This window comes from Panthera uncia, chromosome E3 (genome assembly GCF_023721935.1).
Source record: "Panthera uncia isolate 11264 chromosome E3, Puncia_PCG_1.0, whole genome shotgun sequence".
In the NCBI taxonomy this organism is placed as follows: Eukaryota; Metazoa; Chordata; class Mammalia; order Carnivora; family Felidae; genus Panthera; species Panthera uncia.
In genome coordinates, this window is record NC_064815.1 from 14,301,478 (window position 1) to 14,317,167 (window position 15,690).

Genomic DNA, 15,690 nt, shown 5'->3' on the forward strand with positions numbered 1-15,690 from the left:
TCCCAGCTTGACATCAATTTCCCACCGGTACCGTGATGAAGAATGTCTTTCAGCCTTGGAGACAGCTACGCGTGTTTCAGCTACACACTGTGAACAGCAGAGAAGACAGAAGCGCGGGGTAGCTGTCCTGCGTGGGAAGTAACACCGCAGAAAGGGAAGTGGTGATACACCAGGTCTGGTGCTCACCGCTCATGACTGACGATCTGGGCCGCTGGCAGAGGCACAGGTGTCTCCATAACCTCTGACTGGCAAATGACCCATTGTCAAGGAGACAGAATTTTTCTGGCTGGATTATCAAGAGGGCTCAAATCCCTTTGGACAGCAATTGTCCTTGGTCAATGCCATCGAAAGCATTACTTGGCTTTTTTGTTTTTAAATTTGGGACCAGGACTTAGGATCGTGCCTCCTTACCAGTATCGATGCCTTTGGGGGAAGAAGTCAGCATTTTTTTTTTTTTCTTTTTAAGAACTCAGCATTTTAGGATGTTCACCGGGAGGACAATATGCCAAAGGGATACCGCATCTCATCAAGCCTCGCTGCCCTTGTCGTCTTAGATCCTGAATTACATGACAAAAATGCTCTTTCCCTCTTGATTCGTATCCATTGCAATGCAGTGATGTGACTCAAGTTTCTTAGGGATGCACGTAGGGTCCGGCATTAGAAGGAGCTGGATTCAAATCCCAGCTTTTACCACTTCACCTTGTGTGATATTGCAATGAACTTCATCGCTTTTAGTCCTTTCTCCAGCTACGGAACCGGGATAATAATATCTATCTGGGTTTCTGCGAGAGCTAAGTAAGTCAATTCAGTAAAGCATTTAGACCCATGGCTGGCACAAAATAAGTGTTTGTATATAATGGAGGTTATTCAATTATTATTCATCCAATATGTCACGCATGGTGCCCCTGCCACAAAGATAAGGCATGATCTCTGTCCTAAGAAAATGCGATCCAGTGTGGTTAAGTGTTGTAATACAGAAAGGTACAGAGTTTGCACGAGGAGGGATCTGTTCTGGGGAAAGAGGTGGAGTACATTAAGGAAAGCATTCAAGAGGGAGGCCAGGCACAGGGTAGGATAAATGAGATCCCTCAAGGAGCCATTCGCATGCTCCTGAGAGTGAGTGTCCGAAATCCTGCATCCTGGGCACCTGTCTTGCCTCACTTTAGCCCTGGACACCTCCCCCCACCCCCCATTCAAGAGAAGGTGCCATTAGAATTAGATCTTGAAGGATAGCATGAGATGGTCCGATGACATCCCAAGCAAAGAGGAAGGTGTCTAAAAAGCATCAAGCAAGAAAATCGAAGAGCGCATTCATGTAATTCACCGGGAACGAAACATAATGTGGCCACCAGGAAGGGTGAGTACTCCAAGCGGAGTGTGGCGAGACTACTCAGGTGGGGAGGGGTCACATAGTGAAGAACATTTCTGGGCACGCAAAGGAACTTGGCATTTATCCTTGGCCATGGGGAATCTCTGTAAAAAACTTAGTAATACACTTAAGAAGAAACGTACAGGACCTAAGCAAACACAAATATAAAAATTTTCTGGGAGGCATAAAAGCAGTCTCGAATGAATGGAGACACAGAGAGTTATTTTTGTCTTCCTGATATCGTCGCGACTCGACATAAATTCTCAAAACTGCATGGTCCTCAAACTGTTACTGTCAGACTCAGTATCATCCAAGGGATTTCCACTTGGCTTAACTCCGTCAGATCCTGGATGATGTCAATCGGTAAAAAGTACAACCTTCTCTCTCACCGCTGTGATTTCTGAACTTGCAGTAACTGATGAAGTTCTGGAGGAGTGAAGGAGCCAGGGCGAAAAACGGGGGCTTTCTGGGCCCCTCCTCCATGTATGTATCACCATATGTATCTGGTGATACATATGCCCGGGATATTTATATGAGACCACACACTGGGGATGAAGTCAAAGTCTAGTACGGAGTGATACTGATCATGTCATCACCGTAACGCTTGGAAACTTGGAGCCATAATTAATTTGCTTTAAGAGAGAAAAAGAAATGGAACATTTCTTGTTTCATATAGAGAAATTCTTACCTGCCCCCATTAAGAATCAAGAATCCCTTTTTTGGGGAGGAAGCATATACTTATCTTGATGAGCACCGAATAACGTATAGAATAGTGTTTAACCATTATTTTGCCCACCTGAAACTAATATGGCATCATATGCTAATTATCTTTCAATTTAAAAAAAGGACTTCTTTTTTTAAAAATCCAACTAAGCCCTACAATATATAATCACTGCCTCTAGTGAAGGCAACGATGTCGGTCAACGCCTTGCAACAATATTTTGCATAACGATAATGAAGAAGCTAAGAATACCTAGCATTTATTTGTTTGGTGCTAATTCACCCACGGCTCAGCTACTGTTTGGCTTTGCTAGGTTGGCCCCCCATGGTTTGAGCACCAGGATGCACGTTGGGTTCAGGTCTTTTCCACATGCCTCCTTATTCTTTAAAAAAAAATTTTTTTTTAAGTTTACTTATTTTGAGAGAGACACACACACACAGAATATGAATAGGGGAGGGGGAGGGAGAGAGAGAGAGAGAGAGGGAGACACAGAATCCAAAGCAGGCTCCAAGCTCTGAGCTGTCAGCATAGAGCCCCATGTGGGGCTCAAACCCACGAACCATGAGAGCACGACCTGAGCCGAAGTCGGAGGCTTAACAAACTGAGCCACCCAGGCACCCCCACATGTCTCCCTATTATTATTATTATTATTATTTTTTTTTTTTTGTATCAGCCACTTCCTAGAGCGTGCCCTTCTTGTGGTAGGTCATGTGAGCGAAAGAAGGTAGTGGGAACACAGGCTTCCTCTTCGGGCCCTGGTTTGGGACTGGCACCTACGATTGTGTGAGGCAAAGCCAATCAAATGGCCAAGGCTCCAGGGTACTCTGGCCCAAGGGAGTATCCTGGACAATAATCCAATCTGTCACGGTCACATAACGGGACTGTTGGGTTTGCTCACAACTCAAATGATAAAAGCTCGTTGACTGCGCGTTCTTTGATAAGTCACTTCTAAGAGTGGTTTCAGTCTACCTTACAGGCTTATTTTGGGACTCCCGGGGACGCAGAAACACTCTGCAAAAGCCAGAGCACCTGAAATGTGCTTTTCATAATTGTTTCAATGGCAAAATCAAACATGTCTGTGAGTCCTCACCCCGAGCTTCCTACTTAGATGCTAATTTTCTGGCAGATGGCTCTGGGGACAGCCTAATGCTGCCCCTGCTGGGTGGGACAGTGCAGGTCACACTGTTGATGGAGGCACGTACTAACAATGTATGCTGGGTCTCTTTGAGCATTTAGTATTTATCGAATTCGGGCTTTCAACCTGCCCTGCATGGCAATGCAGAAATCCTGGAACTCTACTCTTTTTCCTAGAAAGCCCATGTGTTAACCCAAAACGAGCCTCAGGGGGCCAACTACTCTTCGTTCGGCTCAGACCCTGCAGACACCCCATCCCCGTTACTGACAAATGTCCTCCAATGTCCTGTCCGTGTCACCTGCACCGCCGATAAGGGCAAATCGCTTGCAGATAGGCGAGAATGAATCTGGGAGTGGGAATCAGGATGCCTGCCTTCCAGGGCTGGCACTGCCTCTTTTCCTTCTGTTTCCTCATCTGTAAAATGGAGATTAGAATAACTGCCCTACTTTCTCACACGGCGGCTGTGAAGACAAAATGAGAAGAGCATGTTGCAAAATAAGAAACACTATTCAAATGCAAGACAATTTTAGATTCTTCGATTCCTCCCTAACTGCATAATAGCCCCTCACATTTGTACAATGCTTCTCATTTTTCAAAGCTCTTCCAGTTGCATTGTCTTTCTGTCCACACCACAGTTTCTCGATGTTTCCGGGGAGGAAGTGGAGGACTGGAACAGTCCTGTGGCTTGCCTAGGGCCAGCGGGTAAGTCACAGGGCCGGGAAAGCAGCCAATTTCCCTGGTGCGAGTCCTGTATTTTCCCCTTTGGGATCCACTGCTTCAGCTTTTCTGTCGGTGCCCTTGGACGTCCGTCTGGAGAAGTGTGTCTGAGGCCAATGGTGCCGGTGGTGTGAGGGCGGTCAAGGTGTGGAGCGACTTCCTCCCGGGAAAGTGAGCTTAGGGATCCAAAGTTTAATTCCAGGACTTGTCCTGGGCAATGCTTGGGTGGGTTGGGGGGGGGGTCCCCATGGTCCAAGCCCCTGGGTCACTGGCAGCCTCTGCCCCATCTCATTCTACCAGCTTCTTCGTAAGATGGTGGGAAAATGGCCACCAGTTAAGACATCTGACAGCGATTTCCTGAATCCCTTACGGCAATGAGGCAAAGTCTTCTGGGACATAAAACTATCTACTTACTTAAAATGGAAAGAAACTCAGAGATCTTTGTATGCCAGACAGTTCATTCAGCGGCTAGAACATAGAGGCTGACAGAAGATAAGAAAGTTACTCATGGTTGGAGAATGGATTTGGGGTTCTCGCAGATTTGGGGATTCATTCTCCGTTCTGCCACTTACTGATGGGGGGGACCAGGGTGGTTGGGGAGAATCTTCATTTAATAGCGAAATCAACGTATTTAAAGTACCGAGTACCTAGGGGTCACTACAACTGTAGCAGAGTCTGAATAACCTTCTGATGATTTCTTTAGGTTGCTTTTCTAGAAATAGAAGTGCCAAGGGGCACCTAGGTGACTCAGTCGGTGAAACATCCAACTTCTGCTCAGGTCATGATCTCATGGCTCTCGAGTTCGAGCCCCATATTGGGTTCTGTGCTGACAGAACCCGCTGCAAATTCTGTGTCTCCCTCTCTTTCTGCCCCTTCCCTGTTTGCGCGCGTGCTCTCTCTCTCTCTCTCTCTGTCAAAAATAAATAAACATTAGAAAAAAGAAGTAGAAGTGCCAAGTCAAATGGTCTTTAAAAACTCTTGATAAGTATTGCCAACTCGGGCTCCAGAAATGCGATTTTAAGTCTTTATATTCCCATCCATTGTGGCCACACATAGTTGATCATACCCTTGCAGACTCTGGGTGTTATCTTTCTAGAATCTTGACTAATTTTACAGGTGAAAAATGCTACTCATTATTATTTTGGTGCAAACTTCTTTGATTATTAGTGATATTAAATATTTGTTTTAGGGGCGCCTGGGTGGCTCAGTCGGTTAAGCGTCCGACTTCAGCTCAGGTCACGATCTCGCGGTCCGTGAGTTCGAGCCCCGCGTCGGGCTCTGGGCTGATGGCTCGGAGCCTGGAGCCTGCTTCCGATTCTGTGTCTCCCTCTCTCTCTGCTCCTCCCCCGTTCATGCTCTGTCTCTCTCTGTCTCAAAAATAAATAAACGTTAAAAAAAAATAAATTAAAAAAATATTTGTTTTAATTGTATCTTTTTACTAGCAAAGTTTGTCTCTTTTATGTCGTCAAATTCATTAAAGCTTAAAGCTGATCTCACTATGCCCGCGCCCTGCTAACTCTCCTAATATTTTCACCCAAACACTATCTTTATTACACGAGATACCCTTTGATGGGTATGTATTGATCAGCACAAATCTATTTTGGCAGAGTAAGGAAATGTAGTAGGTTGAATAACAGGAATATAGAAAGATATCTGGTTAGAGATGTTGTAATGGGTGTATGCACTTGAGAATATCTTGGGTTTTTTTATTTTTTTTAATTTTTTTTAATGTTTTTATTTATTTTTGAGACAGAGACAGCGCATGAACAGGGGAGGGGCAAAGAGAGAGGGAGACACAGAATCGGAAGCAGGCTCCAGGCTCTGAGCTGTCAGCACAGAGCCCGATGGGGGGCTCGAACCCACGAACTGTGAGATCGTGGCCTGAGTCGAAGTCGGGATGCTTGACCGACTGAGCCACCCAGGCGCCCCGAGGATATTTGGATTTGCAGACACGATAAAGAGGAAGATATGGTAAAGCTTTAATATTCTGGTGACCCCAAAAGGTGGAAAGGAACTGGGGCAGGATTTGAGAGGGGTTCGTGCACAGCATTACTTAAACCACGTGGACCAGGTTGGAACACAGATAAAGAAGGTACATAATGCCCACTTTCCTGGCTATGGCACCTACTTTTTGTTCCTCCCATTGGATCACAGATGCAAAACCTTCAGTACCGGAAGAAAATAATATAATCTTGAGGTAGACAAGATTTCTAATTTTTACGTGATCAATCGCCGAAGAAAACAATCTCTATGTAACCATCAGAAATTTCTACATATAAAGCACTGCACATGTGAAATTGAAAACAGAACCGAAATGTGGGGAAAATATTTGCAACATACATGAACATAGTTAAGTTCCTTTATGGATATAAATGGAACCCCCAAATAATAAGGAAAATACAAAGATTTCACCAGAAATGTGACCCTCAAATGTGAACAAACAATTATCTAAAAGAAACTAAGAGATGATAAATGTCTGAAAAACTGCTCAGCTTTGCTCGTATTAAATGCAAATTATTTAAGCAGTGTGATAACACTTCAAAGACCTAATATTAATTATAAAATAGCATGATATAGAACTTGCATAATTACAGGTTTATTTAAAAACAACAACATCCATACTTACATATTGTCTCCCATGTTGATGGTGGTTATTTTTAAGTTATGAGATTGTAGGTGATTTCTCTCTCTCTCTCTCTCGTATTAATTAAAACTTTTTCTATGATAAGTATTAATTGCTTTTGAGACAAAAAGACCAGTTATGTACTTAAGTATTTACTTACTGTTTTAGTGATAAAATCCAAAGCAGACATTGTTGTATGGAAATGGGTATTCTCATGTCCCCACTGTAGGAATATAAATAATAAGTTCAACATTTCTGGGAACTGATTTGTCAGGAGAGAAACTTTCAGAATCTATACTCTTCAGGCTGATAATTCTGCCTTATTAAATTTATATTAAAATATATGAAGGGCATAGTAGAAACAAGAATATTCATTACAATGTAGCTATTTGCAGTGAAAATTTGTGACAACTTATATGTTCAAGAAGACAGAACTGGAATATAATTACAGAGTCATTAGTGCTGCTCTGAGCGTGGTATTTGAAGTGTTTCCAAAAAGTGAGTCATGCTCGAATAAATTTGAGAAATACCATGTTAAACAAAGTCAAATATTTTTCTTCAGTTGTAGGATTTTCAGAGACTTTAATAACTAATGTGCGTTATGACAATTCAAACAGGCACTATTTTCCAAACTTATTGTACCGCAGAATTTCTTTTTCTCTCAAGGTAGCTGTGGAAATCTTCTAGAACAATGTTCAGAGAACATCAGTTTTGGAAACATTGCCACAGAGAGTCCTTCAAATGGGGTTGTAGGAGAGTATTCCATTATCTAGAAAGATACACAATACATACGAAAATATGTGTCATATAACTTCATTTCATATGAAATGATGAACGATATATCAAATTTCATATCATGTGAAATGATACAGCAGTTTACAGAAGAGCAGACATAACGGGATCCCATTAATGGGGGACCACGAGCACATTGGAAAGAAACTGGCCAAAAAAAAATTAACAGCAAAGCTTTTTTTTTTTTAATTTTCTTTTATGTTTATTTATTTTTGAGACAGAAACCGAGCATGAGTGGGGGAGATGCAGAGAGAGGGGGACACAGAATCCGAAGCAGGCTCCAGGCTCCAAGCTGTCAGCACAGAGCCTGACGCGGGGCCCGAACCCACCAACCGTGAGATCATGACCTGGGTCGAAGTCGAACGCCCAACCGACTGAACCCCCCAGATGCCCCAGCAAAGTTTTAAAAGTGGTCATGTCTGCGTAATGGGAAATGAGTAATCTTTCCTTTTTCGCTTTTTGCTTATACACATTTAATAGGATTTCACAAGGAACCTATATTACCGTTGAAGTAAGGAAAATGATAAAAGTTATAGAAATGATGTCGGGGAATATGCAATATATTGTTCACAATGTGTTCGCTGTGAAAAGGGGGTTACAAAGCAGTTTGTTCAGTATGGTATCTTTTTAAAAACATTTCCGTGTATGGATAGCCGTGCAGAGAAAAAGGCAATGTACCAAGATATTAAGTTATTACTCAGGGTCACATCTGGGATTACAGATAATTTTATGTAAACAGATCCCTTTCCTGTTGGTCTCTTGTAAGAATGTGACTCAAACCTCTTGATCCTCCAGGGGGAGGGTCTCCAAGGTGGGCTGCCCATACCCCAAGGAGGGTGCGAGATGATGTATTGGTTGGGGAACATTATTAGAGCAGTAATAGTCATGTACATAATGTGTAGTCATGTACATAACATATATTTGCACAGTAGGACTTGTATGAAGTTTGTAGATGCGTTTCCATACATTAGCAGTGCATTCTCCAAATATTTGCCCACAGGGTATCACAATCAAAGACCGTGCCGCTAGTATACTCAACCACTGGCAAGTGCCATCAGTGGCCACACTTCCAGGCTTCTGAAAGAGAGTGTCTTGATGACATGGGCTTCAATCTTCCCTCTGGTTTTGCTGACCCAAGGTCCAAAGACCCCAGTTTTCTCCTCCGTTCAGTTTCCGAGGTCCGAATCTCTGCTCTCAGGATAAGGAAAAGGGCATTATATTGGTGTGATAGCCACTAAAGCTAAATACTAAATATATCTGGCCCTTCATCTTCTGGATGCAAGATGATTGCCATTCTCGGGCCTGTTGGGTGGACCCACATGACCCAGTTCTGGTCAGAGAGGTATGAGTTGTAGAGTGTAGAGTAGGCATTTGATTACTGCTGTGAGACCCTCCTTTCTAGCACCATGACTCATGATGTTTGATATTCTGGGGCTCCCATCGGGCTGAGCTCTAGAGAGAGGGCAAATATGACAGAGAGCAGAGCCCCAGCTCAGTGAGTAGGAAGTAAGTCCCAAGTGTCCATCAAATGGATGAGCAGATACAGAAAATGTGTTGTACGTATATATAGTAGAATATTATTAAATCACAAAAGGGAAGGAAAAACTGACATTTGTGACAACACGGATGAACCTAGAAGACATTATGTTCAGTGGAATAAGCCAGACACAGAAAGACAAATACCGTATGTGACCATATGTGATCTCAGTTATATGTGATATATAAAAAAGTAGAACTCAAGAGAACCCAAAAACAGAATGGGGGATACCAGGGGCTGGGGGCAGGTGTGTGTGTGTGTGTGTGTGTGTGTGTGTGTGTGTGTGTGAAATGGGGAGATGTTGGTCAAAGGGTACAAACTTTTAGTTATAAGATGAATAAGTTCTGGGGACCTAATGTGCAGTTAATAACACTGGGCGCCTGGGTGGCTCAGTCAGTTGAGCATCCAACTCTTGATGTTGGCTCAGGTCATGATCCCAGGGTCATGGAATTGAGCTCTGAGTCAGGCTCTGCACTGAGCTTGGAGGCTGCTTAAGTTCCTCTCTCTCTCTCTCTCTCTCTCTCTCTCTCTCTCTCCCCCTCTGCCCCTCTCCCCCACTTGCACTCTCTCTCTCTCTCTCTCAAATTAATTAATTAATTAATTAATACCATATTATATACTTGAAATTTGCTAAGAGAGTAGATCTTAAGTGTTCTCATAAAAAAGTATGTGAAGTGATGGAGATGTTAGTATATTTAATGTATACTGAATCATCGCGTTGTATACTTTAAATATATACAGTTTTTATTGGTCAATTATCCCTCAATAAAGGTGACCAAAAAGAGAAAATAAGCTCTGATTTGTTTAAGCCCCTGAAAGTTGGGGGATAGTTGTTAGTACACACAACCTAATCCCTGCTGACTTTGAGATCAGAGTTCACCAGTTAACTCCAGGTGTTATAGACGGGCTTGAACCCATCCAACGTTGAAGCCCTATCCTTGGTTCTTATGATGACATGGAATATAATTGCGTATATTTTTTATTTCTTTGTATGATTAAGGACTACTTATTGCTGACCTTCTAAAGGGAATTATTAAGCATTTAAAAATGTTCATCTACAGAAACAAAAGTTAGTAAGTTACTAGATTTTTCCAAGGACTTTAATTTATTTTTCTGCTAAGAAATCTTCTTTTCCTCTCGACCTATTTCCACAATGGGCTCTCCCCAGGCTCCTTTTCTAACGTCTGCCTGGTGGGTAAGGGATTACAGCAGAGTTATAGCTTATGCAGGAGTGAGACTTAAAAGCCAGTGAAGAGAAAACAATACATAAAAATAGTTCATTCTCAAAAATATTTTTCAGGGGTTTTCTAGTTTTAAAAAGTGTTGATCACAGCTCTAAAGCATTAAAACCCTTGGACATTTCTTAAGTTGCTTCTAAAGAATAGTAGGCATGGCTTTGCACATACAAACCTGCACACGTACGTAAACGTTGACATATATAGTAATCTAAAATACGCCATAAGGGGTACGCAAGCATCTGCACCTACACACTAGAATCACACTTGGCGTGACAAACACTTGCACTATGAGATTGATGGGGGAAATCGGTGGACTGATGTCAACTGTCTCACGCTCACCTTCGGACATAAGCCTATGGAGCGTGTGGTGGACAGACTTTCCTGCATTATTTAATCATGTTTTCTTTTCCCCGTTGGCCAGCCCTGCAACATGTTTGAATTTTTGAATGTTACATGCATGACTCTTATGGTTAAGCTACGCTTCCTCGGTATGGTATTTGATTCTCTTCTTTCTCTTCTATGGGTGGATTGACTTTCTCCCTTTAAGGAAAGCAGAGGTGGGGCGCCTGGGTGGCTCAGTCGGTTGAGCGTCTGACTTCGGCTCAGGTCATGATCTCATGGTCTGTAAGTTCGAGCCCCAAATTGGGCTCTGTGATGATGGCTCAGAGTCTGCTCGGGATTCTCTCCTCCATCTCTCTGCCACCTCCCTGCTCGTGCTCTGTCTCTCCCTCTCTCTCTCTCTCTCTCTCTCTCTCTCAAAACAAATAAACTTAAAAAAAAAAAAAAAAAAAAGGAAAGCAGAGCTAATATATCTATCCAACCATTTGTTACCGAGGAAATTTCCTGTTGGCCAAATGGATGCGTGTTCACTCCTAGAAGAGTAGATACGCCACAACCTACATGTGAGCCTCTGCTACCCCTTTTCTGACATCTGGCCTCTCACGAGCTGGGCTCCAGGCGGACGGGGCTGGCTCCCGACCTGGATATTCACTTTGCAGCTCCAGATTTTCCACCCACTCTTCTCCACCCGGTTCTGTGCGCTGGGGGCTGCATCATCGAGCCCCCCTCCCTCACCTGGTTTCTGGTTGTGCGAGGCCAGCGGGGAGCACCAGAAAATGGGAAGGTGGATGAGATAGACATCCATCCCTCCCCACGCTGTTCAGGCTGCTGGCTGGGCTTCTTTGTGGATGCCCTGTCCACAACCCTCCAAATCTCCTCAAACGCTTGCTTCCTTTGCTTCCTCAAATAGCTGGCTTCCCTTGCTAATGGTTTTCCTAATTCTTACTAATGGTCTTGAGGTGCTGCACCCTCTCTGTTGATTTCTTTTATTTCTGCCCACTATTTTCTAAGTGATCGCATCTGGAAACTCTCCTTCAGTTACCCCTTCAAGCACATTATGTATTTCCTGCTGGGACCTGAACCCTTACAGCCTGATGGGAGCCCAGGTATCACAGGGAAGTTGAAACTATGTCAGTCTTCAATGCAGCCAGTATCCTTGGGGGAAAATGCCTCCCTGTTCTTAAAAGTATATATATTATTTAGCAATTAAGAAGTAAAGGCAGGCAAGGAATAATACAATGAATTCCCATGCATCTAAACAAATAAAAATGTCAGAACGCCTGGGTCGGTTGAGCACCTGACTTCGGCTCAGGTCATGAGTTTGAGCCCCGTGTGGGGCTCTGTGCTGACAGCTCAGAGCTGGAGCCTGCTTCAGAATGTGTGTGTGTGTGTGTGTGTGTGTGTGTGTGTGTGTTTCTCTCTCTCTGCCCTTCCCCCACACATGCTGTCTTTCCTTCTCTCTCTCTTTCTTTCTCGCTTTCTCTCTCTCTTTCTCTCTCAAAAATAAATAAAGTTTAAAAACATTTTTTAAAAAGAAGTAAAGATGTCAATATTGATAAAATCTATCTTTCTGAATAATCTCCTTTGCAGTACATCCCCACGGTGTTTTCGAGCTGAGAATTCAAGCCAGGACCTACCTTGCTCACAAAAAGGACAGATTTCAAGGTGAGCTGTGCCATCTGGGGCATTTCGAAATGTACACGTTGAACGTGTGAGCGAGAGTCTGTGTGTGGCTGAGAGAGAAATCTTTGAGGGAGACTTCGGAGAATGATATGCTTGACCCGGCAGCAATTCTATGCAAGCAACTGCTCTTCTCTGAGTCGCTGGGTGCGAGTTGAGAGCACCAGCTTCGGAATGGGACAGGATTGCCTGCATGGCGATCTGGACTCTTTTATTCGTGTCCTCTGTGACCTTGAAGGAGCATTTTGAGGGAGCTCCTTGGCTACGGAGGCCCATTCTCGACACCGGAAGACACACCCAAGGTGGCACGGTGTTGAGGATGTATAATATTGTGTACGGGAGCACTCACTGTACAGAGACCTTACAGTCGCACAGGGGAAATGAGGTACGCAGGCTGATAAATACGATGCGAGGTGATGTGCCATAAAGGTGGTGAAACCTTACGGCTAGATCGTCAAGGTTGTGCGGAGGGAATGGAGGAAAGAATCTTGGAACCATAGCGCCCAGCTCCCTTGCCGTGCAGGTGACAACGGGGACAGGACCACGGTTTCTAGCTCCGACCCAACTCCCACTGTCTGCTCTCCACTGCGTTACCTCTCACGCCCATTCCGGCTCAAAGTGGCAGTTTTATTCTAGGTAAGCAAGATATCAGCACAATTTCACTCTTTTCCCTTTTTAGAAATTTAAAGTAGCACATATTGCAGGGATAAGAAAATCCAGATAAGCAAAGAGCTCTGTAGTTAGCACGACCGTGCCAAGGCAGTTCCCACTGGCTGACTAGAGTAGGCAAGAGCATGGGATCTGGAACATGCCACAGAAAGACTGTCCTGGCCCTAACTCCAGCCAGGCTCCTGTGAGTCCTCATTCTGATGAGGTCTCGCCCTTGGGCTCCGTCCTTGGCCCATTCAGTCCAGTTTTAGCAAGAATCCTGCTGGGGCAGTTTAGTGAAAATCCCCCACCTTTGATATCTGATTAGATTCCTCCCCCTCCAGCCTTGGTATCTGACAACCCATGACATCGGACCCAATTCCTTCTTCCCCCACCCTTGATATCTTATCACCCTGGCCTGCCTTGAGTAAAACTCCTGTGCAGTTGGTTTAGGAGATATCCCCCCTACCTTGATGCCCCCTTTTAATAATTTCCCATCCGTGGACCCCCAGCCCGATTCTTGACTGCAAATCTCTACTTGTTCTTGTTGTTTCTGAGGTTGAGCCGATCTCTCTTCTCTACCACAAAACCCCCATCGCAGTGGTCCCCCTGAAAAGAGTCATCATTTTTAACAAGAGCCACGAATAATTTTTTTCTTTAGCATTACTACCTGGGTTCAAATTCCAGTTCCGCTATTTATGGTCTGTGTATTATTCTCTTTATTTACAAAATGAAAATGGTAAGACTTACCTCATAAGCGTTGTGTAGGAATTAAATGAAGTGATCTATCTATTTATATCTGTATCCGTATCCGTGTGCCGACCTATATCCATCTAGGACGGTGCCCGGGACCTGGCGACACTCCATACTTTTTGGCTGTTACTATTTCTTCCACTAGAATATAAGCCCTGCAGGTAGACTTTTGAGTGTCTTTTTCCATTGCCCTCTGTCCAGTGATTCAGGAAGCTTCCAGGACATGGTAAGCTTTCAGTAAATACTTGATGAATGATTAAATGACTGAAAGCATTTCTCCGTTTCCCTTTCGCCGAGTTTGGAGGCCGTGGTGAAGTCCTCACGCCTGCCCAAGGTGGCAGAACAGAGCCTCGTGTCGTTTCCTCCGTGCAGGAGCCAATTAAGGACAGAGAGTGCTTTGGGGTGTATGCGCTCATTCATTCACTTGACAAATATCTAGTGGTAGCAAGTGGTAGAGATAAAGAGAGGACTAAGACTCCGAGTGAGGGCAGAGAATGATCACATACAAGGTACAGGGGATTCCCGGCATCCTTTCCAAGCTAGTTGCTGCATCGAGGGAAGAGCACGTGTTGGCAAGCGACGACGTTAGAGAAGCAGGCGGAGGCCACATCGTGGAGGACTTTGCGGGCTTGAGTTGGGTTCCACAGAAGCAATCCCTGAGACCGGGATTCAGATGCCAGTGATTCCTTAAGAAGTGCTCCTTATAGAAGCAGCAATGGAAAAGGAAGCACGTGAAGAAGGAGGAGGAGGAAAAGGAGGGACAGGAGGCGAGGAGGAGGAGGGAGAGGGAGGAGAAGACTTCCCAATGGAAAACAGCATTTGCAAACCATATATCTGATAAAAGAGGCTCATATCCAAAGGATACTTTTTTAAAAATTTTTTTTTAACGTTTATTTATTTTTGAGACAGAGAGAGACAGAGCATGAATGGGGGAGGGGCAGAGAGAGAGGGAGACACAGAATCCGAAGTAGGCTCCAGGCTCTGAGCCATCAGCCCAGAGCCTGACGCGGGGCTCGAACTCACGGACCGCGAGATCGTGACCTGAGCTGAAGTCGGATGCTCAACCGACTGAGCCACCCAGGCGCCCCTAAAGGATACTTTTTAAGACTCCTATAACTCAACAGCAAAACAAACACAAAGCATCTACTTTTAAAATAAGCCAAAGAGCTGAATAGACGTCCGTCGAAGGAAGGTATATGAATGGCCAACGTGTGCTTGAAAAGATGCTCAACATCACCCACGTTAGAGAAATGCAGATCAGAAGCACAGTGAGCTATCGCATGCCCGCTACAATGGCCATCGTCGCAAAGTCAAGAGATAACCGATGCTGGTGAGGATGTGGAGAAGAGGCAACACCGTGCACCACGGGTGGGAATGGAAGCTGGTCCAGCCATGACGGGAAACAGGATGGAGGGTCCTCCGAAGGTTACAAATGCACCTACCACGTGAACCAGCAATGCCACTTTTGGGTCTATAGCCAAAGGAGTTGAAAACGGATCTCGAAGAGATATTTGCACCCCGTGTTCATTGCAGCGTGACTTTCAGTAGCCGAGACAGGGTAGCAACGTGAGTGTCCATCGACAGAGGAACGAATGAAGAAGATGTGGTGTGTATATACAAGGGAACGTTATTCAGCCAGAAAGGGGGGGAGGGAATCCTGCATTTGTGACAAATATAAATGGACCTTGAGGGCATTCTGCCAACTGAAATAAGTCCAACAGAGAAAAACAAATACTGTGTGATTTCACTTACATGTGGAATCTAAGAGCAAAACCGAAAAAACAAAAGCCACACTCATAGAAAGAGATCAGATTTGTGGTTATCAGAAGCAGGGGGGTGGAGGGTGCAGATGAGGAAACTGGAGACAGGTGGTCAAAGGTCCAAATTTCCAGTTAGAAGATAAAGAAGTCCTGGGCATGTGATGTACAACGCGATGACTATAGCTAACACTGCGGTAGGTACGTGAGAGTTGGCAAGAGCGTAAATCCTAAGAATTCTCATTTTTTCTCTCTTCCTTCCTTCCTTCCTTCCTTCCTTCCTCCTTCCTTCCTTCCTTCCTCCTGTCTTCCTTCCTTCCTCCTTCCTTCCTTCCTCCTTCCTTCCTTCCTCCTTCCTTCCTTCCTCCTTCCTTCCTTCCT